General features: G+C 47.6%; 1 long non-coding RNA gene across 2 annotated transcripts in view; it reads right to left on the bottom strand.

Moving 5' to 3' along the window:
• Positions 1-9345: 9345 nt before the first annotated feature.
• The window catches only part of LOC137218247 (uncharacterized), a 908768-nt gene continuing 893268 nt past the window's right edge, over positions 9346-24845 (bottom strand). For both annotated transcript variants that reach the window (XR_010940570.1, XR_010940571.1), the window contains exons 3-4: positions 10926-11007; positions 9346-9427 (exon numbers count right to left, since the gene is read on the bottom strand). This is a non-coding gene — a long non-coding RNA (uncharacterized lncRNA). The remainder of the gene's footprint in view (positions 9428-10925; positions 11008-24845) is intronic.

Below are 24845 nucleotides of genomic sequence, written 5' to 3'. Positions count from 1 at the left end.
ACACGGAATGTAAACTTGCCTACACAGGAACTGAATTACAAAACAGAATAGGGTCTCAAATGTAGAAAACCAACTTATGCTTGCTTAAGGGGAAAGGTGAGTTGGGGTGCTGCATAAAACCAGAGATTGAAATTAGCACAGATACCTTTCCATAAGCCAAATATGTAATAGACAAGAGCTATTGCTTGCTCAACGAAGTGGACTCAACACCCCATATTAAACGCCTAACAATATACCTGACTAGTAAGAATCTTAAAACCTATGGATTGATATGTCTACGAAAGAGAATCAAGCGTGTGTACAGCGGCATAAACGCAGCAGTGATAGGATTGGTGAGGTTCGGTGAGCAAATGCAGACCCTTTGAAGTCATATTGCATGGTACCCATTCCATGGGTCTCAACTCTCCAGGTTTAAGGTATTCTTCCTTCAGCTAAATCATGCATGTGGAACCCAGAGTATGATCCACCGTGTGATCGGGAAACGTGTTCAAATGTGTCTCAGTTTTCGTCCCCTGGTACTCGGGTGCAACATTCCAGACACTTTACTAACACTCTCCCCACTTGGAGAGTCAGTGCCTTTAACCTCCTGTTTGGCCCAGTTTGCAATTTCTGCGGAAAATGAACAGGAATAGGGAGAACCAATGAGAGACTAGCTGGAGGTGTCTGGACGGGCACATTTAATTCTCATTTCCCACCAGGAAGAGGAATTAACCAAAGGCACAGCGAGCCATGCCGGAACCACACTAGGGCCCGAAGCAATCCTGCGGTGTTGCGGCCAGCTCACAAGAAAGCGAGTTGAAGAAAGGAGCTCAGTGGCACTGCCATTCACAAATCTGCAGAGTTATAAATGACAGTTATCTTCCAAAAATATATTGAAGTAAGGCTGCCAAGAGGACTTGAAAGCGGGGCAGAATTGCAGGAAACCGATTTCAGGAGGTAGACTGGAATTGCATGTAAAGCATAGGAAAAGAGGAAGAACGTCCAAAATGATGCACTTAGACAAAAAGGGCGTATGCGTTTTTTCCTGAATATATTCAGGAAAAAACGCATACGCCCTTTATGGCCAACCAAGCAAGCATACAAAGGAAATCTGCACTACAATGAAGTCTCACTGCCCCCCGGTCAAAAGGGCCATCTGAAAAAAGTGTAAAATCCAGAAAGGCAGGACAGGCCATGGAGAACGGGGAGCCTTCTTATACTGATGGGCGGGATGTAAATTGCCAACAGCCACTCTGGAGAAGTGTATGGTGTTTCCTGAAACATCTAAAAAACAAAGCAACAGAGCCTAGTGCACTTCCACTTATGGTCCTATAGATTAGGGAAATTAAAATCAAAAAGACACAGCCACCTCAAAGTTTGGGACGGCTCTGTTTACAAGAACCTCGTTTACGGTACAAGTTCAATATCGCAGAAAGCGAAAAATGGATAAAGAAGTTGTGGTACTTACGTACAATGCAATATCACTCAGCAATGAAATCTATGTCATCAGGCCAGTAGCAGCAAAATGAGTGGATTCAGGTACGATAATTCTAAGTGAAATAAGTCACACAGAAAAAGAAAAATCATAAGTTATCACTAATACACGGAATGTAAACTTGCCTACACAGGAACTGAATTACAAAACAGAATAGGGTCTCAAATGTAGAAAACCAACTTATGCTTGCTTAAGGGGAAAGGTGAGTTGGGGTGCTGCATAAAACCAGAGATTGAAATTAGCACAGATACCTTTCCATAAGCCAAATATGTAATAGACAAGAGCTACTGCTTGCTCAACGAAGTGGACTCAACACCACATATTAAACGCCTAAGAATATACCTGATTAGTAAGAATCTTAAAACCTATGGATTTATATGTCTCCGAAAGAGAATCAAGCGTGTGTACAGCGGCATAAACGCAGCAGTGATAGGATTGGTGAGGTTCGGTGAGCAAATGCAGACCCTTTGAAGTCATATTGCATGGTACCCATTCCATGGGTCTCAACTCTCCAGGTTTAAGGGATTCTTCATTCAGCTAAAACATGCATGTGGAACCCAGAGTATGATCCACCGTGTGATCGGGAAACGTGTTCAAATGTGTCTCAGTTTTCATCCCCTGGTACTCGGGTGCAACATTCCAGACGCTTTACTAACACTCTCCCCACTTGCAGAGTCAGTGCCTTTAACCTCCTGTTTGGCCCAGTTTGCAATTTCTGCGGAAAATGAACAGGAATAGGGAAAACCAATGAGAGACTAGCTGGAGGTGTCCGGACGGGCAAATTTAACTCTCATTTCCCACCAGGAAGAGGAATTAACCAAAGGCTCAGCGAGCCATGCCGGAACCACACTAGGGACTGAAGTAATCCTGTGGTGTTGCGGCCAGCTCACAAGAAAGCGAGTTGAAGAAAGTAGCTCAGGGGCACTGTAATTCACAAACCCGCAGAGTTATAAATGACAGCTATCGTCCAAAAATATATTGAAGTAAGGCTGCCAAGAGGACTTGAAAGCGGGGCAGAATTGCAGGAAACGAATTTCAGGAGGTAGACTGGAATTGCATTTAAAGCATAGGAAAAGAGACAGAACGTCCACAATGATGCACTTGGCCAAAAAGGGCGTATGCGTTTTTTCCTGAATACATTCAGGATAAAACACATACGCCCTTTTTGGCCAACCAAGCAAGCTTGCAAAGGAACTCTGCACTACAATGAAGTCTCACTGCCCCCCGGTCAAAAGGGCATTCTGAAAAAAGTGTAAAATCCAGAAAGGCAGGACACGCCACGGAGCACTGGGAGCATTGTTATGCTGATGGGCGGGATGTAAATTGCCAACAGCCACTCTGGAGAAGTGTATGGTGTTTCCTGAAACATCTAAAAAACAGAGCAACAGAGCCTAGGGCACTTCCACTTATGGTCCTATAGCTTAGGGAAATTAAAATCAAAAAGACACAGCCACCCCAAAGTTTGGGACAGCTCTGTTTACAAGAACCTCGTTTACGGTACAAGTTCAATATCGCAGAAAGCGAAAAATGGATAAAGAAGTTGTGGTACTTACGTACAATGCAATATCACTCAGCAATTAAATCTATGTCATCAGGCCAGTAGCAGCATAATGAGTGGATTCAGGTACGATGATTCTAAGTGAAATAAGTCACACAGAAAAAGAAACATCATAAGGTATCACTAATACACGGAATGTAAACTTGGCTACACAGGAACTGAATTACAAAACAGAATAGGGTCTCAAATGTAGAAAACCAACTTATCCTTGCTTAAGGCGAAAGGTGAGTTGGGGTGCTGCATAAAACCAAGATTCAAATTAACACAGATACCTTTCCATAAGCCAAATATGTAATAGACAAGAGCTACTGCTTGCTCAACGAAGTGGACTCAACACCCCATATTAAACGCCTAAGAATATACCTGACTAGTAAGAATCTTAAAGCCTATGGATTTATATGTCTCCGAAAGAGAATCAAGCATGTGTACAGCGGCATAAACGCAGCAGTGATAGGATTGGTGAGGTTCGGTGAGCAAATGCAGACCCTTTGAAGTCATATTGCATGGTACCCATTCCATGCGTCTCAACTCTCCAGGTAAGGGATTCTTCCTTCAGCTAAAACATGCATGTGGAACCCAGAGTATGATCCACCGTGTGATCGGGAAACGTGTTCAAATGTGTCTCAGTTTTCATCCCCTGGTACTCGGGTGCAACATTCCAGACGCTTTACTAACACTCTCCCTACTTGGAGAGTCAGTGCCTTTAACCTCCTGTTTGGCCCAGTTTGCAATTTCTGTGGAAAATAAACAGGAATAGGGAGAACCAATGAGAGACTAGCTGGAGGTGTCTGGACGGGCAAATTTAACTCTCATTTCCCACCAGGAAGAGGAATTAACCAAAGGCTCAGCGAGCCGTGCCGGAACCACACTAGGGCCTGAAGCAATCCTGCGGTGTTGCGGACAGCTCACAAGAAAGCGAGTTGAAGAAAGTAGCTCAGGGGCACTGTAATTCACAAACCTGCAGAGTTATAAATGACAGCTATCATCCAAAAATATATTGAAGTAAGGCTGCCAAGAGGACTTGAAAGCGGGGCAGAATTGCAGGAAACCGATTTCAGGAGGTAGACTGGAATTGCATGAAAAGCATAGGAAAAGAGGCAGAACGTCAACAATGATGCACTTGGCCAAAAAGGGCGTATGCGTTTTTTCCTGAATATATTCAGGAAAAAACGCATACACCCTTTTTGGCCAACCAAGCAAGCTTGCAAAGGAAATCTGCACTACAATGAAGTCTCACTGCCCCCCCGGTCAAAAGGGCCATCTGAAAAAAGTGTAAAATCCAGAAAGGCAGGACAGGCCATGGAGAACTGGGAGCCTTCTTATGCTGATGGGTGGGATGTAAATTGCAAATAGCCACTCTGGAGAAGTGTATGGTGTTTCCTGAAATATCTAAAAAACAAAGCAACAGAGCCTAGGGAACTTCCACTTATGGTCCTATAGCTTAGGGAAATTAAAATCAAAAAGACACAGCCACCCCAAAGTTCTGGACGGCTCTGTTTACAAGAACCTCGTTTACGGTACAAGTTCAATATCGCAGAAAGCGAAAAATGGATAAAGAAGTTGTGGTACTTACGTACAATGCAATATCACTCAGCAATGAAATCTATGTCATCAGGCCAGTAGCAGCATAATGAGTGGATTCAGGTACGATGATTCTAAGTGAAATAAATCACACAGAAAAAGAAACATCATAAGGTATCACTAATACACGGAATGTAAACATGGCTACACAGGAACTGAATTACAAAACAGAATAGGGTCTCAAATGTAGAAAACGAACTTATGCTTGCTTAAGGGGAAAGGTGAGTTGGGGTGCTGCATAAAACCAGAGATTGAAATTAGCACAGATACCTTTCCATAAGACAAATATGTAATAGACAAGAGGTACTCCTTGCTCAACGAAGTGGACTCAACACACCATATTAAACGCCTAAGAATATACTTGACTAGTAAGAATCTTAAAACCTATGGATTTATATGTCTCCGAAAGAGAATCAAGCGTGTGTACAGCGGCATAAACGCAGCAGTGATAGGATTGGTGAGGTTCGGTGAGCAAATGCAGACCCTTTGAAGTCATATTGCATGGTACCCATTCCATGGTTCTCAACTCTCCAGGTTTAAGGGATTCTTCCTTCAGCTAAAACATGCATGTGGAACCCAGAGTATGATCCACCGTGTGATCGGGAAACGTCTTCAAATGTGTCTCAGTTTTCGTCCCCTGGTACTCGGGTGCAACATTCCAGACGCTTTACTAACACTCTCCCCACTTGGAGAGTCAGTGCCTTTAACCTCCTGTTTGGCCCAGTTTGCAATTTCTGTGGAAAATTAACAGGAATAGGGAGAACCAATGAGAGACTAGCTGGAGGTGTCTGGACGGGCAAATTTAACTCTCATTTCCCACCAGGAAGAGGAATTAACCAAAGGCTCAGCGAGCCATGCCGAAACCACACTAGGGCCTGAAGCAATCCTGCGGTGTTGCGGCCAGCTCACAAAAAAGCGAGTTGAAGAAAGGAGCTCAGGGGAACTGTAATTCACAAACCTGCAGAGTTATAAATGACAGCTATCGTCCAAAAATATATTGAAGTAAGGCTGCCAAGAGGACTTGAAAGTGGGGCAGAATTGCAGGAAACCGATTTCAGGAGGTAGACTGGAATTGCATGTAAAGCATAGGAAAAGAGGCAGAACGTCCACAATGATGCACTTGGCCAAAAAGGACGTATGCGTTTTTTCCTGAATATATTCAGGAAAAAACGCATACGTCCTTTTTGGCCAAACAAGCAAGCTTGCAAAGGAAATCTGCACTACAATGAAGTCTCACTGCCCCCCGGTCAAAAGGGCCATCTGAAAAAAGTGTAAAATCCAGAAAGGCAGGACAGGCCATGGAGAACTGGGAGCCTAGTTAGACTGATGGGCGGGATGTAAATTTCCAACAGCCACTCTGGAGAAGTGTATGGTGTTTCCTGAAACATCTAAAAAACAAAGCAACAGAGCCTAGGGCACTTCCACTTATGGTCCTATAGATTAGGGAAATTAAAATCAAAAAGACACAGCCACCCCAAAGTTTGGGACGGCTCTGTTTACAAGAACCTCGTTTACGGTACAAGTTCAATATTGCAGAAAGTGAAAAATGGATAAAGAAGTTGTGGTACTTATGTACAATGCAATACCACTCAGCAATGAAATCTATGTCATCAGGCCAGTAGCAGCATAATGAGTGGATTCAGGTACGATGATTCTAAGTGAAATAAGTCACACAGAAAAAGAAACACCATAAGATATCACTAATACACGGAATGTAAACTTGCCTACACAGGAACTGAATTACAAAACAGAATAGGGTCTCAAATGTAGAAAACCAACTTATGCTTGCTTAAGGGGAAAGGTGAGTTGGGGTGCTGCATAAAACCAGAGATTGAAATTAGCACAGATACCTTTCCATAAGCCAAATATGTAATAGACAAGAGCTACTGCTTGCTCAACGAAGTGGACTCAACACCCCATAATAAACGCCTAAGAATATACCTGACTAGTAAGAATCTTAAAACCTATGGATTGATATGTCTACGAAAGAGAATCAAGCGTGTGTACAGCGGCATAAACGCAGCAGTGATATGATTGGTGAGGTTTGGTGAGCAAATGCAGACCCTTTGAAGTCATATTGCATGGTACCCATTCCATGGGTCTCAACTCTCCAGGTTTAAGGGATTCTTCCTTCAGCTAAAACATGCATGTGGAACCCAGAGTATGTTCCACTGTGTGATCGGGAAACGTGTTCAAATGTGTCTCAGTTTTCGTTCCCTGGTACTCGGGTGCAACATTCCAGACGCTTTACTAACACTCTCCCCACTTGGAGAGTCAGTGCCTTTAACCTGCTGTTGGGCCCAGTTTGCAATTTCTGCGGAAAATGAAGAGGAATAGGGAGAACCAATGAGAGACTAGCTGGAGGTGTCTGGACGGGCAAATTTAACTCTCATTTCCCACCAGGAAGAGGAATTAACCAAAGGCTCAGCGAGCCATGGCAGAACCACACTAGGGCCTGAAGCAATCCTGCGGAGTTGCGGCCAGCTCACAAGAAAGCGAGTTGAAGAAAGGAGCTCAGGGGCACTGTAATTCACAAACCTGCAGAGTTCTAAATGACAGCTATCGTCCAAAAATATATTGAAGTAAGGCTGCCAAGAGGACTTGAAAGTGGGGCAGAATTGCAGGAAACCGATTTCAGGAGGTAGACTGGAATTCCATGTAAAGCATAGGAAAAGAAGCAGAATGTCCACAATGATGCACTTGGCCAAAAAGGGCGTATGCGTTTTTTCCTGAATATATTCAGGAAAAAACACATACGCCCTTTTTTTCCAACCAAGCAAGCTTGCAAAGGAAATCTGCACTACAATGAAGTCTCACTGCCCCCCGGTCAAAAGGGCCATCTGAAAAAAGTGTAAAATCTAGAAAGGTAGGACAGGCCATGGAGAACTGGGAGCCTTGTTATGCTGATGGGCGGGATGTAAATTGCCAACAGCCACTCAGGAGAAGTGTATGGTGTTTCCTGAAACATCTAAAAAACAAAGCAAGAGAGCCAAGGGCACTTCCACTTATGGTCCTATAGCTTAGGGAAATTAAAATAAAAAAGACACAGCTACCCCAAAGTTTGGGACGGCTCTGTTTACAAGAACCTCGTTTACAGTACAAGTTCAATATCGCAGAAAGCTAAAAATGGATAAGGAAGTTGTGGTACTAACGTACACTGCAATGTCACTCAGCAATGAAATCTCTGTCATCAGGCCCATAGCAGCATAATGAGTGGATTCAGGTACGATGATTCTAAGTGAAATATGTCACACAGAAAAAGAAACATCATAAGATATCACTAATACACGGAATGTAAACTTGGCTACACAGGAACTGAATTACAAAACAGAATAGGGTCTCAAATGTAGAAAACCAACTTATGCTTGCTTAAGGGGAAAGGTGAGTTGGGGTGCTGCATAAAACCAGAGATTGAAATTAGCACAGATACCTTTCCATAAGACAAATATGTAATAGACAAGAGGTACTCCTTGCTCAACGAAGTGGACTCAACACACCATATTAAACGCCTAAGAATATACCTGACTAGTAAGCATCTTAAAACCTATAGATTTATATGTCTCCGAAAGAGAATCAAGCGTGTGTACAGCGGCATAAACGCAGCAGTGAAAGGATTGGTGAGGTTCGGTGAGCAAATGAAGACCCTTTGAAGTCATATTGCATGGTACCCATTCCATGGTTCTCAACTCTCCAGGTTTAAGGGATTCTTCCTTCAGCTAAAACATGCATGTGGAACCCAGAGTATGATCCACCGTGTGATCGGGAAACGTGTTCATATGTGTCTCAGTTTTCGTCCCCTGGTACTCGGGTGCAACATTCCAGATGCTTTACTAACACTCTCCCCACTTGGAGAGTCAGTGCCTTTAATCTGCTGTTTGGCCCAGTTTGCAATTTCTGCGGAAAATGAACAGGAATAGGGAGAACCAATGAGAGACTAGCTGGAGGTGTCTGGATGGGCAAATTTAACTCTCATTTCCCACCAGGAAGAGGAATTAACCAAAGGCTCAGCATGCCATGCCAGTATCACACTAAGGCCTGAAGCAATCCTGCAGTGTTGCGGCCAGCTCACAAGAAAGCGAGTTGAGGAAAGGAGCTCAGGGGCACTGTAATTCAAAAACCTGCAGAGATATAAATGACAGCTATCGTCCAAAAATATATTGAAGTAAGGCTGCCAAGAGGACTTGAAAGCGGGGCAGAATTGCAGGAAACCGATTTCAGGAGGTAGACTGGAATTGCATGTAAAGCATAGGAAAAGAGGCAGAACGTCCACAATGATGCACTTGGCCAAAAAGGGCGTATGCGTTTTTTCCTGAATATATTCAGGAAAAAACGCATACGCCCTTTTTGGCCAAGCAAGCAAGCTTGCAAAGGAAATCTGCACTACAATGAAGTCTCACTGCCCCCCGGTCAAAAGGGCCATCTGAAAAAAGTGTAAAATCCAGAAAGGCAGGACAGTCCATGGAGAACTGGGAGCCTTCTTATGCTGATGGGCGTGATGTAAATTGCCAACAGCCACTCTGGAGAAGTGTATGGTGTTTCCTGAAACATCTAAAAACCAAAGCAACAGAGCCTAGGGCACTTCCACTTATGGTCCTATAGCTTAGGGAAATTAAAAACAAAAAGACACAGCCACCCCAAAGTTTGGGACGGCTCTGTTTACAAGAACCTCGTTTACGGTACAAGTTCAATATCGCAGAAAGCGAAAAATGGATAAAGAAGTTGTGGTACTAACGTACAATGCAATATCACTCAGCAATTAAATCTATGTCATCAGGCCCATAGCAGCATAATGAGTGGATTCAGGTATGATGATTCTAAGTGAAATATGTCACACAGAAAAAGAAACATCATAAGATATCACTAATACACGGAATGTAAACTTGGCTACACAGGAACTGAATTACAAAACAGAATAGGGTCTCAAATGTAGAAAACCAACTTATGCTTGCTTAAGGGGAAAGGTGAGTTGGGGTGCTGCATAAAACCAGAGATTGAAATTAGCACAGATAACTTTCCATAAGCCAAATATGTAATAGACAAGAGCTACTGCTTGCTCAACGAAGTGGACTCAACACCCCATATTAAACGCCTAAGAATATACCTGACTAGTAAGAATCTTAAAACCTATGGATTTATATGTCTCCGAAAGAGAATCAAGCGTGTGTACAGCAGCATAAATGCAGCAGTGATAGGATTGGTGAGGTTCGGTGAGCAAATGCAGACCCTTTGAAGTCATATTGCATGGTACCCATTCCATGGTTCTCAACTCTCCAGGTTTAAGGGATTCTTCCTTCAGCTAAAACATGCATGTGGAACCCAGAGTATGATTCACCGTGTGATCGGGAAACGTGTTCAAATGTGTCTCAGTTTTCGTCCCCTGGTACTCGGGTGCAACATTCCAGACGCTTTACTAACACTCTCCCCACTTGGAGAGTCGGTGCCTTTAAACTCCTGTTTGGCCCAGTTTGCAATTTCTGCGGAAAATGAACAGGAATAGGGAGAACCAATGAGAGACTAGCTGGAGGAGTCTGGACGGGCAAATTTAACTCTCATTTCCCACCAGGAAGAGGAATTAACCAAAGGCTCAGCGAGCCATGCCGGAACCACACTAGGGCCTGAAGCAATCCTGCGGTGTTGCGGCCAGCTCAGAAAAAAGCAAGTTGAAGAAAGGAGCTCAGGGGCCCTATAATTCACACACCTGCAGAGTTATAAATGACAGCTATCATCCAAAAATATATTGAAGTAAGGCTGCCAAGAGGACTTGAAACCGGGGCAGAATTGCAGGAAACCGATTTCAGGAGGTAGACTGGAATTGCATGTAAAGCATAGGAAAAGAGGCAGAACGTCCACAATGATGCACTTGGCCAAAAAGGGCGTATGCGTTTTTTCCTGAATATATTCAGGAAAAAATGCATGCGCCCTTTTTGGCCAACCAAGGAAGCTTGCAAAGGAAATCTGCACTACAATGAAGTCTCACTGCCCCCCGGTCAAAAGGGCCATCTGAAAAAAGTGTAAAATCCAGAAAGGCAGGACAGTCCATGGAGAACTGGGAGCCTTGTTATGCTGATGGGCGGGATGTAAATTGCCAACAGCCACTCTGGAGAAGTGTATGGTGTTTCCTGAAACATCTAAAAAACAAAGCAACAGAGCCTAGGGCACTTCCACTTATGGTCCTATAGCTTAGGGAAATTAAAATCAAAAAGACACAGCCACCCCAAAGTTTGGGACGGCTCTGTTTACAAGAACCTCGTTTCCGGTACAAGTTCAATATCGCAGAAAGCGAAAAATGGATAAAGAAGTTGTGGTACTAACGTACAATGCAATATCACTCAGCAATTAAATCTATGTCATCAGGCCCATAGCAGCATAATGAGTGGATTCAGGTATGATGATTCTAAGTGAAATATGTCACACAGAAAATGAAACATCATAAGATATCACTAATACACGGAATGTAAACTTGGCTACACAGGAACTGAATTACAAAACAGAATAGGGTCTCAAATGTAGAAAACCAACTTATGCTTGCTTAAGGGGAAAGGTGAGTTGGGGTGCTGCATAAAACCGGAGATTGAAATTAGCACAGATAACTTTCCATAAGCCAAATATGTAATAGACAAGAGCTACTGCTTGCTCAACGAAGTGGACTCAACACCCCATATTAAACGCCTAAGAATATACCTGACTAGTAAGAATCTTAAAACCTATGGATTTATATGTCTCCGAAAGAGAATCAAGCGTGTGTACAGCAGCATAAATGCAGCAGTGATAGGATTGGTGAGGTTCGGTGAGCAAATGCAGACCCTTTGAAGTCATATTGCATGGTACCCATTCCATGGTTCTCAACTCTCCAGGTTTAAGGGATTCTTCCTTCAGCTAAAACATGCATGTGGAACCCAGAGTATGATTCACCGTGTGATCGGGAAACGTGTTCAAATGTGTCTCAGTTTTCGTCCCCTGGTACTCGGGTGCAACATTCCAGACGCTTTACTAACACTCTCCCCACTTGGAGAGTCGGTGCCTTTAAACTCCTGTTTGGCCCAGTTTGCAATTTCTGCGTAAAATGAACAGGAATAGGGAGAACCAATGAGAGACTAGCTGGAGGAGTCTGGACGGGCAAATTTAACTCTCATTTCCCACCAGGAAGAGGAATTAACCAAACGCTCAGCGAGCCATGCCGGAACCACACTAGGGCCTGAAGCAATCCTGCGGTGTTGCGGCCAGCTCAGAAAAAAGCAAGTTGAAGAAAGGAGCTCAGGGGCACTGTAATTCACAAACCTGCAGAGTTATAAATGACAGGTATCATCCAAAAGTATACTGAAGTTAGGCTGCGAAGAGGACTTGAAAACGGTGCAGAATTGCTGGAAACCGATTTCAGAAGGTACACTGGAGTCGCTCTTAAAGCATAGGAAAAGAGACAGAACTTGGAAAATAATGCACTTGGCAAAAGAGGGCATATGTGTTTTATCCAGAGCTCTCATAACCGAGGGGAGGAGATTCCCAGCAGGCTCCAACTGCCACCTGAAGGCTCACGTTGTCAAGGCAACGTGAGCAAGCCAGGCAGGAGTTACCTCACAGCAGAGGTCCCAGCTCACAGAAGGGTGAGAAAATCAGCCAACATCAGACTCTCACCAGAGGGCCCACATCACCAAGGGGATGGGAACCAGGCAGGAGTGTCTTCACACCAGTGGGGCCACATCATCGAAAGGTGAGGTACTCAGCACATGTGTCCTCAAACCAGAGGACCCACATCACCAAGGGCCTCGGAGTGAGGCAGGCAGGAGTAGCCTCACAACACTGGGCCCATAGAACAAAAAAGTGAGGAATCCAGCAGTTGGAACCTCCCAGCAGGCGGCCCAGAGCACCGAGGCTATGGGATCCAGGCCACAGTGAACTCACAGAAGAGGGCCCATGTCATGAAACTGAGCAACCCAGCCATTGGGACCTCAGAGCAGGAGGCCCACATCCCCATGGGGATATAAATCTGGTAGGAGTGTCCTCGCACCACTGAGAACGTATCAGAAAATTTTGGGAGACCAGCAGTTAGGGCCTGACGCCAGAGGACCCTCATCACCAAGGGAAGGAGGCTCCCAGCAGGCTCCAACTGCCACCAGAGGGCTGACGTCGCCAAGGTGATGTGTGCCAACCAGGCACGAATGACCTCACAGCAGAGGGCCCACCTCAGAGAAGTGTGATGAACCCAGTCAGGATCACACTCGCACCAGAGGGCCCACATCACCAAATGGATTCGAACCAGGCAGGAGTGTCCTCACATGAGTAGGGCCACATCATCTAAAGCTGAGGAACCCAGAACATGTGGCTTCAAACCATAGGACACCCATCATCAAGGGGCTGGGAGTGAGGCAGGCAGGAGGAGCCTCACAAAAGAGGGCCCAAAAATAAGAAAGGTGAGGAGTGACCTCACAGCAGAGGGCCCACCTCACAGAAGGGTGAGGAACACAGCCAGGATCAGACTCTCACCAGAGGGTCCACATCACCAAGGGGATGGGAACAAGGCAGGAGTGTCCCCAAACCAGTGGGACAACATCATCGAAAGGTGAGGATCCCAGCACATGTAGCCTCAAACCAGAGGAACCACATCACTAAGGGGTTCGGAACGAGGCTGGCAGGACCAGCCTCACAACACAGGGTCCATAGAATATAAAAGTTGAGGAATCCAGCAGTTGGAACCTCCCAGCAAGTGGCCCAGAGCACCGAGGCTATGAGATCCAGGCCGCAGTGAACTCACAACAGACGGCCCACATCATGAACCTGTGAGCAGCCCAGCCGTTGGGACCTCAGAACAGAAGGCCCACATCCCCATTGGGATGGGAACCTGGCAGGAGTGGCCTCGCACCACTTAGCACATATCAGAAAATGTTAGGAGCCCAGCAGTTAGGGCCTGACACCAGGGGGCCCTCATAACTGAGGGGAGGAGACTCCCAGCAGGTTCCAACTGCCAACAGAGGGCCCACGTCTACAAGGAGGCGTGCGTCAGCCAGGCAGTAGTGACCTCACAGCAGAGGGCCTATCTCACAGAAGGGTGAGGAACCGAGGCAGGATGAGACTCTCGCCAGAGGGCCCACAACACCAAGGGGATGGAAACCAGTCAGGACTGTCCTCCCACCAGTGGGGCCACATCATCGAAAGGTGAGGAACCCAGCACATGCGGCCTCATATCAGAGGACATACATCACAAAGGGGATGGGAGTGAGGCAGGTAGGAGTAGCCTAAATACAGAGGGCCCAAAGAATAAAAAAGGTGAGGAATCCAGCATTTGGAACCTCCCAGCAGGCGGCCGAGAGCACAGAAGCTATGGGATGCAGGCAGGAGTGAACTAACACCAGAGAGCCCACATCATGAAACTGTGAGCAACCCAGGCGTTGGGACCTCAGAGCAGAAAGCCCACATCCCCATGGGGATGGGAACCTGACAGGAGTGTCCTGGCATCACTGGGCTCACATCAGAAAACGTGGGGAGCCCAGCAGTTATGGCCTGATGTTAGAGGGCCGTCATCACCGAGGGCAGGAGGCTCCCAGCAGGTTCCATGTGCCAACAGAGGGCCCACGTCGCCAAGGTGATGTGTGCAAGTCAGGCAGGATTGACCTCACAGCAGAGGGCCTACCTCACAGAAGAGTGAGGAACCCAGCCAGGATAAGACTGTCACCAGAAGGCCCACATCACCAAGGGGATGGGAACCAGGCAGGAGTGTCCTCACACCAGTGGGGCCACATCATTGAAAGTTGCGGAACCCAGCACATGTGGCCTCAAACCAGAGGACCCACATCACGAAGGGGTTGCGAGTGAGGCAGGCAGGAGGAGCATCGCAACACAGGACCCATAGAATACAAAAGTTGAGGAATCGAGCAGTTGGAACCTCCCAGCAGGCGGCCCAGAGCACAGAGGCTATGGCATCCAGGCCAGAGTGAACTAACAGCAGAGAGCCCACATCATGAAACTGTGAACAACCCAGCCGTTGGGACTTCAGAGCAGAAGACCCACATCCCAATGGGGATGTGAACCTGGATAGAGTGTCTTCGAACCACTGGGCACACATCACAAAATGTGGGGAGCCCAGCAGTTAGGGCCTGACGCCAGAGGGCCCTCATCACCAAGGGGAGGAGGCTCCCAGCAGGCTCCAAGTGCCACCGAAGGCTCATGTCCACAAGGCGAGGTGAGCAAGCCAAGCAGGAGTGACCTCACAGCAGACGGCCCACCTCACAGAAGGGTGAGGAACCCAGCCAGGATCAGACTCTCAACAGAGGGCCCACATCACCAAGGGGATGTGAACCAGGCAGGAGTCTCCTAAGACCATTGGTCCCACATCATCGAAAGGTGAGGAACCCAGCACATGTGGCCTCAAACCAGACGACACACATCACGAAGGGGCTGGGAGTGAGGCAGGCAGGAGGATCCTCACAACAGAGGGCCTAAAAAATTAAAAAAGTGAGGAATCCAGCAGTTGGAACCTCCCAGCAGGCGGCCAAGAGCACAGAGGCTATGGGATCCAGGCCACAGTGAACTAACACCAGAGAGCCCACATCATGAAATTGTGATCAACCCAGCCGTTGGAACCTCAGAGCAGAAGGCCCACATCCCCATGGAGATGGGAACCTAAGAGGAGTGCCCGAGCATCACTGGGCTCACTAAGAAAAGTTGGGGAGCCCAGCAGTTAGGGCCTGACACCAGAGGGCCCTCATCACAGAGGTGAGGAGGCTCCCAGCAGGGTCCAAGTGCCACCAGAGGGCTCATGTTAACAAGGCGAGGTGAGCAAGCCAGGCAAGAGTTACCTGATAGTAGAGGGCCCACCTCACAGATGGGTGAGGAACCCAGCCAGGATCAGACTCTCACCAGAGGGCCCACATCACAAAGGGGATGGGAACCAGTCAGGATTATCCTCACACCAGTGGGGCCTCATCATCTTAAGGTGAGGAACCCAGCACATGTGTCCTCAAACCAGAGGACCCACATCACCAAGGGCCTTGGAGTGAGGCAGGCAGGAGTAGCCTCACAACACAGGGCACATAATATAAAAAACGTGAGGATTCCAGCATTTAGACCTTCCAGCAGGCGGCTCAGAACACCGAGGCTATGGGATCCAGGCCGCAGTGAACTCACAGCAGAGGGCCCACATCATAAAACTGTGAGCAACCCAGGCGTTGGGACCTCAGCGCAGAAGGCCCACATCCCCATGGGAATGGGAACCTGGCTGGAGTGTCCTCGCACCACTGGGCGCACATCAGAAAATGTGGGGAGCCCACCATTTAGGGCCTGATGCCAGAGGGCCGTCATCACCGAGAGGAGGAGGCACCCTGCACGCTCCAACTGCCACCAGAGGGCTCACGTCTCCAAGGTGACGTGTGCCAGCCAAGCAGGAGTGACCTCACAGCAGAGGGCCTACCTCACAGAACGTTGAGGAACCCAGCCAGGATTAGACTCTCGCCAGAGGGCCCACCTCACCAAGGGGATGGGAACCAGGCAGGAGTGTCCTCACACGAGTGGGGCCACATCATCGAAAGGTGAGGAACGCAGCACATGTGGCCTCAAGCCATAGGACAGTCATCACCAAGGGGCTGGCAGTGAGGCAGGCAGGAGGAGCCTCACAACAGAGGGCACATAGAATAAAAAAGTTGAGGAATCCAGCAGTTGGAACCTCCCAGCAGGCGGCTCAGAGCACCGATGATAAGGGATCCTTGCCGGAGTGAACTCACAGCAGAGGGCCCACATCATGGTACTGTGAGCAAGCCAGCCGTTTTGACCTCAGAGCAGAAGGCCCATATCCCCATGGGGATGGGAACCTGGCAAGAGTGTCCTCACTCACTTGGCACACATCAGAAAATGTGGGGAGCCCAGCAGTTATGGCCTAAGGCAAGAGGGCCCTCATCACTGAGGGGAGGAGGATCCCAGCACACTCCAACTGCCACCAGAGGGCCCACGTCGCCAAGGTGACGTGTGCCAGACAGGCATGAATGACCTCACAGCAGAGGGGCCACCTCACAGACGGGTGGGGAACCCAGCCAGGATCAGACTCTCACCTGAGGGCCCACATCAGCAAGGGGATGGGAACCAGTCAGGACTGTCTTCCCTCCAGTGGGGCCACATCATCGAAAGGTGCGGAACCCAGCACATGTGGCCTCAAATCAGAGGACACATATCACAAAGGGAATGGGAGTGAGGCAGGCAGGAGTAGCCTAAAAACAGAGGGCCCAAAGAATAAGAAAGGTGAGGAATCCAGCAGTTGGAACCTCCCAGCAGGTGGCCGAGAGCACAGAAGCTATGGGATGCAGGCAGGAGTGAACTAATAGCAGAGAGCCCACATCATGAAACTGTGAGCAACCCAGGCGTTGGTACCTCAGAGCAGAAGGCCCACATCCCAATGGGGAGGTGAACCTGGCTGGAGTGTCCTCGCACCACTGGGCGCACATCACAAAATGTGGGGGGACCAGCAGTTAGGGCCTGACGCCAGAGGGCCCTCATCACCGAGGGGAGGAGGCTCCCAGCAGGCTCCAAGTGCCACCAGAGGGCTCATGTCCACAAGGCGAGGTGAGCAAGCCAGGCAGGAGTGACCTCACAGCAGACGGCCCACCTCACAGATGGGTGAGGAACCCAGCCAGGATCAGACTCTCAACAGAGGGCCCACATCACCAAGGGGATGTGAACCAGGCAGGAGTCTCCTAAGACCATTGGTCCCACATCATCGAAAGGTGAGGAACCCAGCACATGTGGCCTCAGACCAGACGACACACATCACGAAGGGGCTGGGAGTGAGGCAGGCAGGAGGATCCTCACAACAGAAGACCCAAAAAATTAAAAAAGTGAGGAATCCAGCAGTTGGAACCTCCCAACAGGTGGCCAAGAGCACAGAGGCTATGGGATCCAGGCCTCTGTGAACTAACACCAGAGAGCCCACATCATGAAAATGTGAACAACCCAGCCGTTGGGACTTCAGAGCAGAAGGCCCACATCCCCATTGAGATGGGATCCTAAGAGGAGTGCCCAAGCATCATTGGGCTCACTAAGAAAAGTTGGTGAGCCCAGCAGTTAGGGCCTGACGCAAGAGGGCCCTCATCACCGAGGGGAGGAGATCCTCAGCACGCTCCTACTGCCACCACATGGCTGACTTCACCAAGGCAATGTGTGCCAGCCATGCAGGAGTGACCTATCAGCAGTGACCTCCCTCACAGAAGGGTGAGGAACACAGCCAGGAACAGACTCTCACCAGGGGGTCCACATAACCACGTAGATGAGAACCAGGCAGGAGTGTCCTCACACTAGTGGGGCCACATCATCGAAAGGTGAGGAACCCAGCAAAGGTGGCCACAAACCAGAGGACCCACATCACCAAGGGGTTGAGAGTGAGGTAGGTGTCTGGACGGGCATATTTAACACTCATTTCCCACCAGGAAGAGGAATTAACCAAAGGCTCAGCGTGCCCTGCCAGAAGCAGATTAGGGCCTGAAGCAGTCTTGCGGGTTTGCGGCCAGCTCACAAGAAAGCGAGTTGAAGAAAGGAGCTCAGGGGCCCTGTAATTCACACACCTGCAGAGTTCTAAATGACAGCTATCGTCCAAAAATATATTGAAGTAAGGCTGCCTAGAGGACTTGAAAGCGGGGCAGAATTTCAGGAAACCGATTTCAGGAGGTAGACTGGATTTGCATTTAAAGCATAGGAAAAGAGGCAGAACATCGACAATGATGCACTTGGCAAAAAAAGGGCGTATGAGTTTGTTCCTGAATATATTCAGGAAAAAACACATACGCCCTTTTTGGCAAACCAAGCAAGCTTGCAATGGAAATCCGAACTACTATGAAGTGTCACTTCCCCCCGGTCTAAAGGGCCATCTGAAAAAAGTGTAAAATCCAGAAAGGCAAGACAGGCCATGGGGAAAAAGGAGCCTTGTTATGCTGATGGGCGGGATGTAAATTGCCAACAGCCACTCTGGAGAAGTGTATGGTGTTTCCTGATACATCTGAAAAACAAAGCAACAGAGTCTAGGGCATTTCCACTTATGGTCCTATAGCTTAGGGAAATTAAAATCAAAAAGACACAGCCACCCCAAAATTTGGGACGGCTCTGTTTACAAGAACCTCGTTTACGGTCCAAGTTCAATATCACAGAGAGCAAAAACTGGATAAAGAAGTTGTGGTACTTATGTACAATGCAATATCACTCAGCAATGAAATCTGTGTCACCAGGCCTGTACCAGCATAATGAGTGGATTGAGGCACGGTGATTCTAAGTGAAACAAGTAACACAGAAAAAGAAACATCATAAGGTATCACTAATGCACGGAATGTAAACTTGGCTACACATGAACTGAATTACAAAACAGAACAGGGTCTCAAGTTTAGAAAACCAACTTATGCTTGCTTAAGGGGAAAGGTGAGTTGGGGTGCTGCATAAAACCAGAGTTTGAAATTAGCACAGATACCGTTCCATAAGCCAAATATGTAATAGACAAGACCTACCCCTTGTTCATCGAAATGGACTCAACAATGAGGTATCACCTCACACCTGTTAGAATGGGCATCATCTGAAAATCTACAAACAACAAATGCTGGAAAGGGTGTGGAGAAAAGGAAGCCTCTTCCACTATTGTTGGGAATATAAATTGATACAGTCACTATGGAGAACAATATGGAGTTTCTTAAGAAACTAATAATAGAATTACCATATGATACAGCAATCCCAGTACTGGACATATACCCAGACAAAACCATAAATCAAAAAGAGACATTCACCGTAATGTTCATTGCATCACTATTTACAATATTGAGGTAATGGAAGCAACCTAAATGCCCACAGACAGACGAATGCATAAAGATGTGGTACATATATAAAATGGAATATTACTAAGCCATGAAAGGAATGAAACTGGGTCATTTGTAGAGACGTCGATGGATCTAGAGACTGTCATACAGAGTGAAGTAAGTCAGAAAGAGAAAAACAAATCTTGTATATTCATGCATATATGTGGAACCTAGAAAAACTGTACAGATTAACCGTTTTGCAAGGCATAAATAGAGCAACAGATGTAGACAACAATCGTATGGACAACAAGGGGGGAAAGCTCTTGGGGGTGGTGGTGGTGGGAGGAGTTGAGAGATTGGGATTGGCATGTAAACATTTATATGTATAAAATAGATAACCAATAAGAACCTGCTGTATAAAAATATAAAATAAAATTCAAAATTAAAAAGAAATAAAATTTAAAAAATAAAACAGAAAAAACAATTATTCCCTTCACATACATGTATTTATATGAATAAATTATTTCCATGCTTATATCTGTAAATACAAAAAAGAGGAATAAAATCTACCTTGAACCAAAAACGAAAAAGAGAAAAAAAAAACAGAACCCACCAGTTACTCAGAGGAAAACCGTATCAGGGCACTTGCTCCAGTTGTAAACAATTCTGAAGTTGGTCAGTGGTGGGGAATCGTCTCCCATTCAGCCAGCAGCCCCCACACAACAAGCGTCCTCATTGCAAAGCTGGGGCACTGTGCCGAGGCATCTGTGAGTAAACGTGAGCTGAGCCCCAGGCCAGTTGCTGCTGAACTGTTCCCACCCTTCCCAGGTAAAACACCTGAATATATACAAGGACTTGAAAGCCTAGAGGAAGGGCCATGGAGCCACACGAGTGACAGCATGCCAGCTGACTTGGTGCCTGCAGGCCAGCCAGGATGGTCCTGGCCCTGGGTGCTCTTCTGGAAGATTTCCATTTCCCTGCCTGAGATACCCGTCCTGTCCCTGCCCCCACTGCTTTTTTCCTTCCTCACCTCTGCCCAGGGAGCAATTCCAGCAGCAGGTATGGGTGACACATCCTCTTCTTTAGCAGGTGGCAGCCTGGCAACTGCTGCAGAAAGTCCAGCAGAGCCCCACTCACACTGGGCCACCCACAAAGCCGTGGCCTCTCACTCCCTCCCACCAGCCCAGCCCCGAGACTGCTGACAGGGCAGAGAAAATGGCGTCAGACACAGCTGCAGGGGCTCTTGCTGCCTGGAGTGGTATTTATATTGATCTCAACCCAGGCACACCTGGGGAGGGCTGGCCGGCACCGTAAGGCTGCCCAGGTCAGCCAATCGTCACCCCTCAGGGGCTCACAGTTGCAGAAAATGGAACTTGCTGAACCGGCCAGGTCCAAGGAACAGGTGTGGGCTCCTGAGAGTCAGGATAGACAAGGGGCTGCAGCTTTGGCTTGTTTTCTAATCATTTTATCTGGCCCATGAGTGGGAGACAACTTCAAGAAAACCCTCTCCTAATGAGAGGAACCCAGGAGTCAGGGAGAGGAGGGGTGGGTGGTGGTTGGAGACAGAGGCCTGGTGCCCCGGGTGCAGTGGAAGTCTCTGGAAGACCAGGTGGAGGGAGGCCACACAGAGTGATGCCCAGGGTCACAGACCTGTCGGAGCTGCTGTTTGTTAGTTCAAGTCCTGCTCTGAGGTGCTCTGTGTCAGCTCTGAGCGACAGGTGAGCTGGGGGTGCTCTTCAATGAGGGCTATGTGCACGGTTCCTGTGTGCCCAGCCCTGCCACGGTACCTGCAAGGGTAGCTCTGTATCCTGGGAGGGGCCTGACCACGAGAGCCCCGTGGGCTGGGTTGGGGGTGGGGTACCTGCCCAGGAGAGCTCCATATCCTGGGATTGGCCTGACCACGAGAGCTCCATGGGCTGCTGGGGACCTGGTAAAGGATGTCAGGACAGTCAGTGAAGCCACCGAGGATATACCTCCAGTTGCTCCTAATTCCTACACCCTGCTGGTCATTCTACCAACCACCAGGACATGGTATTCTGTATTAGTCTTCAATGATGCCTTCTTTTGTATTCCATTAGTCCCAGAGTCACAAGAAATTTTGGCTTGTGAGTGGCAGGACTCAACATAAAACTAAAACAATACTTCCGGGCCGTCTTGCCCCAAGGGTTCAAAAATTCCCACACCATCTTTGGGGAAAGCTTAGCTAAAGACCGAAAAGTTCTACCTCTGGAAAAGGAAACCCTCCTTCAATATGCAGACGACATTCTGATCGTCAGCCCTACTAAGGAGGCCTCTGAACTACCAAGCCAATAAAGGATAGAAGTTGTCCAAGAAAAAGCTCAAATATCACAGACTGCGGTGACCTGCCTGGGCTTCATTCTCACACAAGGTCGGAGAAGCCCATCCCAGGAAAGGGAAGAAACCATTTGCAGCCTTACCCCTTTCTAAAACGAGAAGACAGCTTAGGGGTTCCTGGGGAGGCCAGGGTTTGCTGCTTCTGGATCCCTAACTACAGTCTACTAGCTGGGCCTCTATATGAAACACTGAAAGGAAAAGATGATGATCCTTTTGAACAGAATCCAGAAGTGGCCTTTCAAGAATGGAAAGAGCAGTCAATTCAGACCCTTGCCCTGGAACTCCCTAATTGAGCTAAACCCTTTGACCTTTCCATTCCCGGTGAAAGGTGAATCGCCATTGGAGAATTAGTGCACAAACTGGGACCACTTGAAATGGAACAACGCAAGAATGCCATCCAGGTAGGATAAACTACAGTCACCAAGGGGCTTGGCCCACTGCCACATCTGGCCAAGATACTGGCGGTATCTAAAAACCTGGAAATCAGCAGCCCAAAAGGCCACCTCCCTCCTAAGGGAAAAGGACCCCACGTGGTGATCCTAATCACCAACCATGCCCTGAAGTTGCAGGGTTCGCTCCGTGGGCACACCGACCTCGAGTGAGGAGGCCCTCCAACTCCAACATCCAGAGAGATAACCGGGGGCAGCAGGGCACCATGACGACTCGTGTGAACATCACTTGACCTGGAGTTTCTCTCATAAAACAACAATAGTGTGTCCCGAAGGAGTAGACTACTGCTTGCAGGACTTACTGCACCCGGAGGGGAGCTAATAATCTTGGCGGGGGAACCGTATATCACACTGTCACCATAGAAAAGCCTACAGACACCGTGATGATGGTGGCCAATAAGACCGGCTGGACTCCTGTTTACTTCAAAAGGCTGTTGACTCAGTGGCCATCATGGTCCTTGATCACCACTGACCCTGGACTGTCTGGGAGTTGAGCGGGCAGGGCTCTGACACCTGGTGCTGTTTTTACGTTAATTCAGGGACCTAATTGAAGAAAGAGCAGACTACTGGTCAGAGCATCTAGGCTGGCAGAAACGGTCAGCCTAAGGTGGCCGAACAAATGTGGGGCGGGGTGAAACCGGCCCCCACAGCGTCTCTGCACATCTCTTTCCTGGACCCTTAAAGGTCATTAGAATCTATAACACTTCCAATGCTGGTGCTCAGGCGGACGAGCAGGGAGGCAGGGGTCCTGGGGCCAATCAACGTCACCTGGAGGCTGCTGGGGAGAAGTTCTGACCCTCGTCCCCTGGTATGAGGGCTCCCAACTCAGCACTCAGCAGTTACAGAAGAAGGGTCTGCACCCTCAGCACTCCAAGAATGAGGAATGGGACAAAAGGCAGAGGAGAGGTTTGTCCCCAGCAAAGCCCATTAAAAATCCCTGGGAGATAAAAATAGAATCTGGGCAATAAAGTCAAGTCTGACCTTTTTTATCCTTTGTGCTTTGTCTAATTTCACGTGCTCCTAGGGTCCCGCATACAGAGGTTCCACACCCGGCACTTCAGACCAGATTTCCTAGTGCAGAATGGCTGGGTCGACACCTCAGCTCCTGGGGCCCAGTGCAGACTCCGAGATATAGAGCCTGAGCTGCAGCCAACCCGGCCCTCGAGAGCTCCGCCCCCTCCCTCCCACTGACTCTGACAGGATCTCTACACAGCAGCCCAGCCCACAGCCCACGGGGTAGTGCATGCTCTCACCTCTCCATTCTCTGATCAAAATATAAAGTTTCCTTTGCTTGTGAACCAAACTCAGTCTCGATCTGTTGGCCCCAATGACACTGGGCAGGGGGACACTTGTTGGGGTCCACTCTGGAGGATCAGTAACAGAAATTGAGACTACTGTAACTTCAATGAACAGATGTGTGAGCCAAACTGTAGTTAACATAGAACAGTTTATAAGGCTCGGGTAAAATAAGATGTTTCTAACACTTCCATTTGATATTTCCATCACTTTATTATAAGCAAGTTCAGTGAAAAGGTTTGTCTTATTTGTCAGGTCAATATTAGAGAAATGAAGTGATTTCTTTCCAAGGATGTACATCTAATAATCTTGGTTAAAGCTTCAATCTTGTTTTAAATGCTTTTCCGTTGAAAATGATACCTCTCTTTCAGCTCCCCCATTTCTGAGAAGTATAAAATCTTATAATTTATTATTATCAAAGGGGAAAGGTGGGAGGAGGGATAAATTAACAGTTTGGAATTAAAACATACACACTGCTATGTATAAAATAGATCATCAACAAGGAACTACTGTATAGCACAGGGAACTACACTCAATATTTTGCAATAACCTATAAGGGGAAATAATCGGAAAAAGAATAGATATTTTTATTGACATCATCTATCAATGACAGTTAAAGTGTAACCTAAGGGAAGCCGGTGGTGAGTGCTTCTGACCCTGAAGACTTCAATCATCTAAAGTTTGGACTCTGCCTACTTCCCAAGGCCCTTAATGAACATATGTGTAGCCGTAGCTTAAAAATTTCCCCAGTTTGGGTTTCGGGGAGACACTGATTTTGAAAAAGCCCTGGTGTTCTCCTTACATGAATGGGACCCTTCCTACTGCTAAAACATGTCTGTCACACCCAGAGGATGGTATACCGTCTGATCGGGAAGAATTTGGAAAAGGCATCTCATCTCCTCATCTCCTGGTGCTCGGGTTCACCCCTCCAGCGTCTTTACTAACAGTCTCCCCACTTGGAGATGTCAGCACTGTCAACATCCTGTTGCGTACAGTTTGGAATTTGCCCAGAGGATGAAGCGGAAGGATGAGGAACAATGAGAGACAAGTCCTAGGTGTTCAGACAGGCACATGTCACTCTAATTTCCAATCAGGAAGACGAATTGACCAAAGGCTAGGGTTGCCCATGGAAACAGTATAGGGCTTGAGGAAATCCCACTGCTTTGTGGCCAGTTCCCATAAACACAAGTTGAACAATGGAACTCAGGGGCAGTAAAATTCACGAAACTGCAGAGTTGAAAATATCTATCACTGAAAAATGTCTTGAGGAAAGTCAAAGAAAAGGATTGGTAAGCAAGGGAGAATGGCAGGAAAGGGATTTGAGGAGGTAGAAAGGACTCGCCATTAAGCACAAGAAAAGGGGCTGAACATTGCCAACATTG

Source organism: Pseudorca crassidens, unplaced genomic scaffold (assembly GCF_039906515.1).
Source record: "Pseudorca crassidens isolate mPseCra1 unplaced genomic scaffold, mPseCra1.hap1 Scaffold_65, whole genome shotgun sequence".
Classification (NCBI taxonomy): domain Eukaryota; kingdom Metazoa; phylum Chordata; class Mammalia; order Artiodactyla; family Delphinidae; genus Pseudorca; species Pseudorca crassidens.
This window is presented reverse-complemented; position numbering and strand designations above follow the sequence as displayed.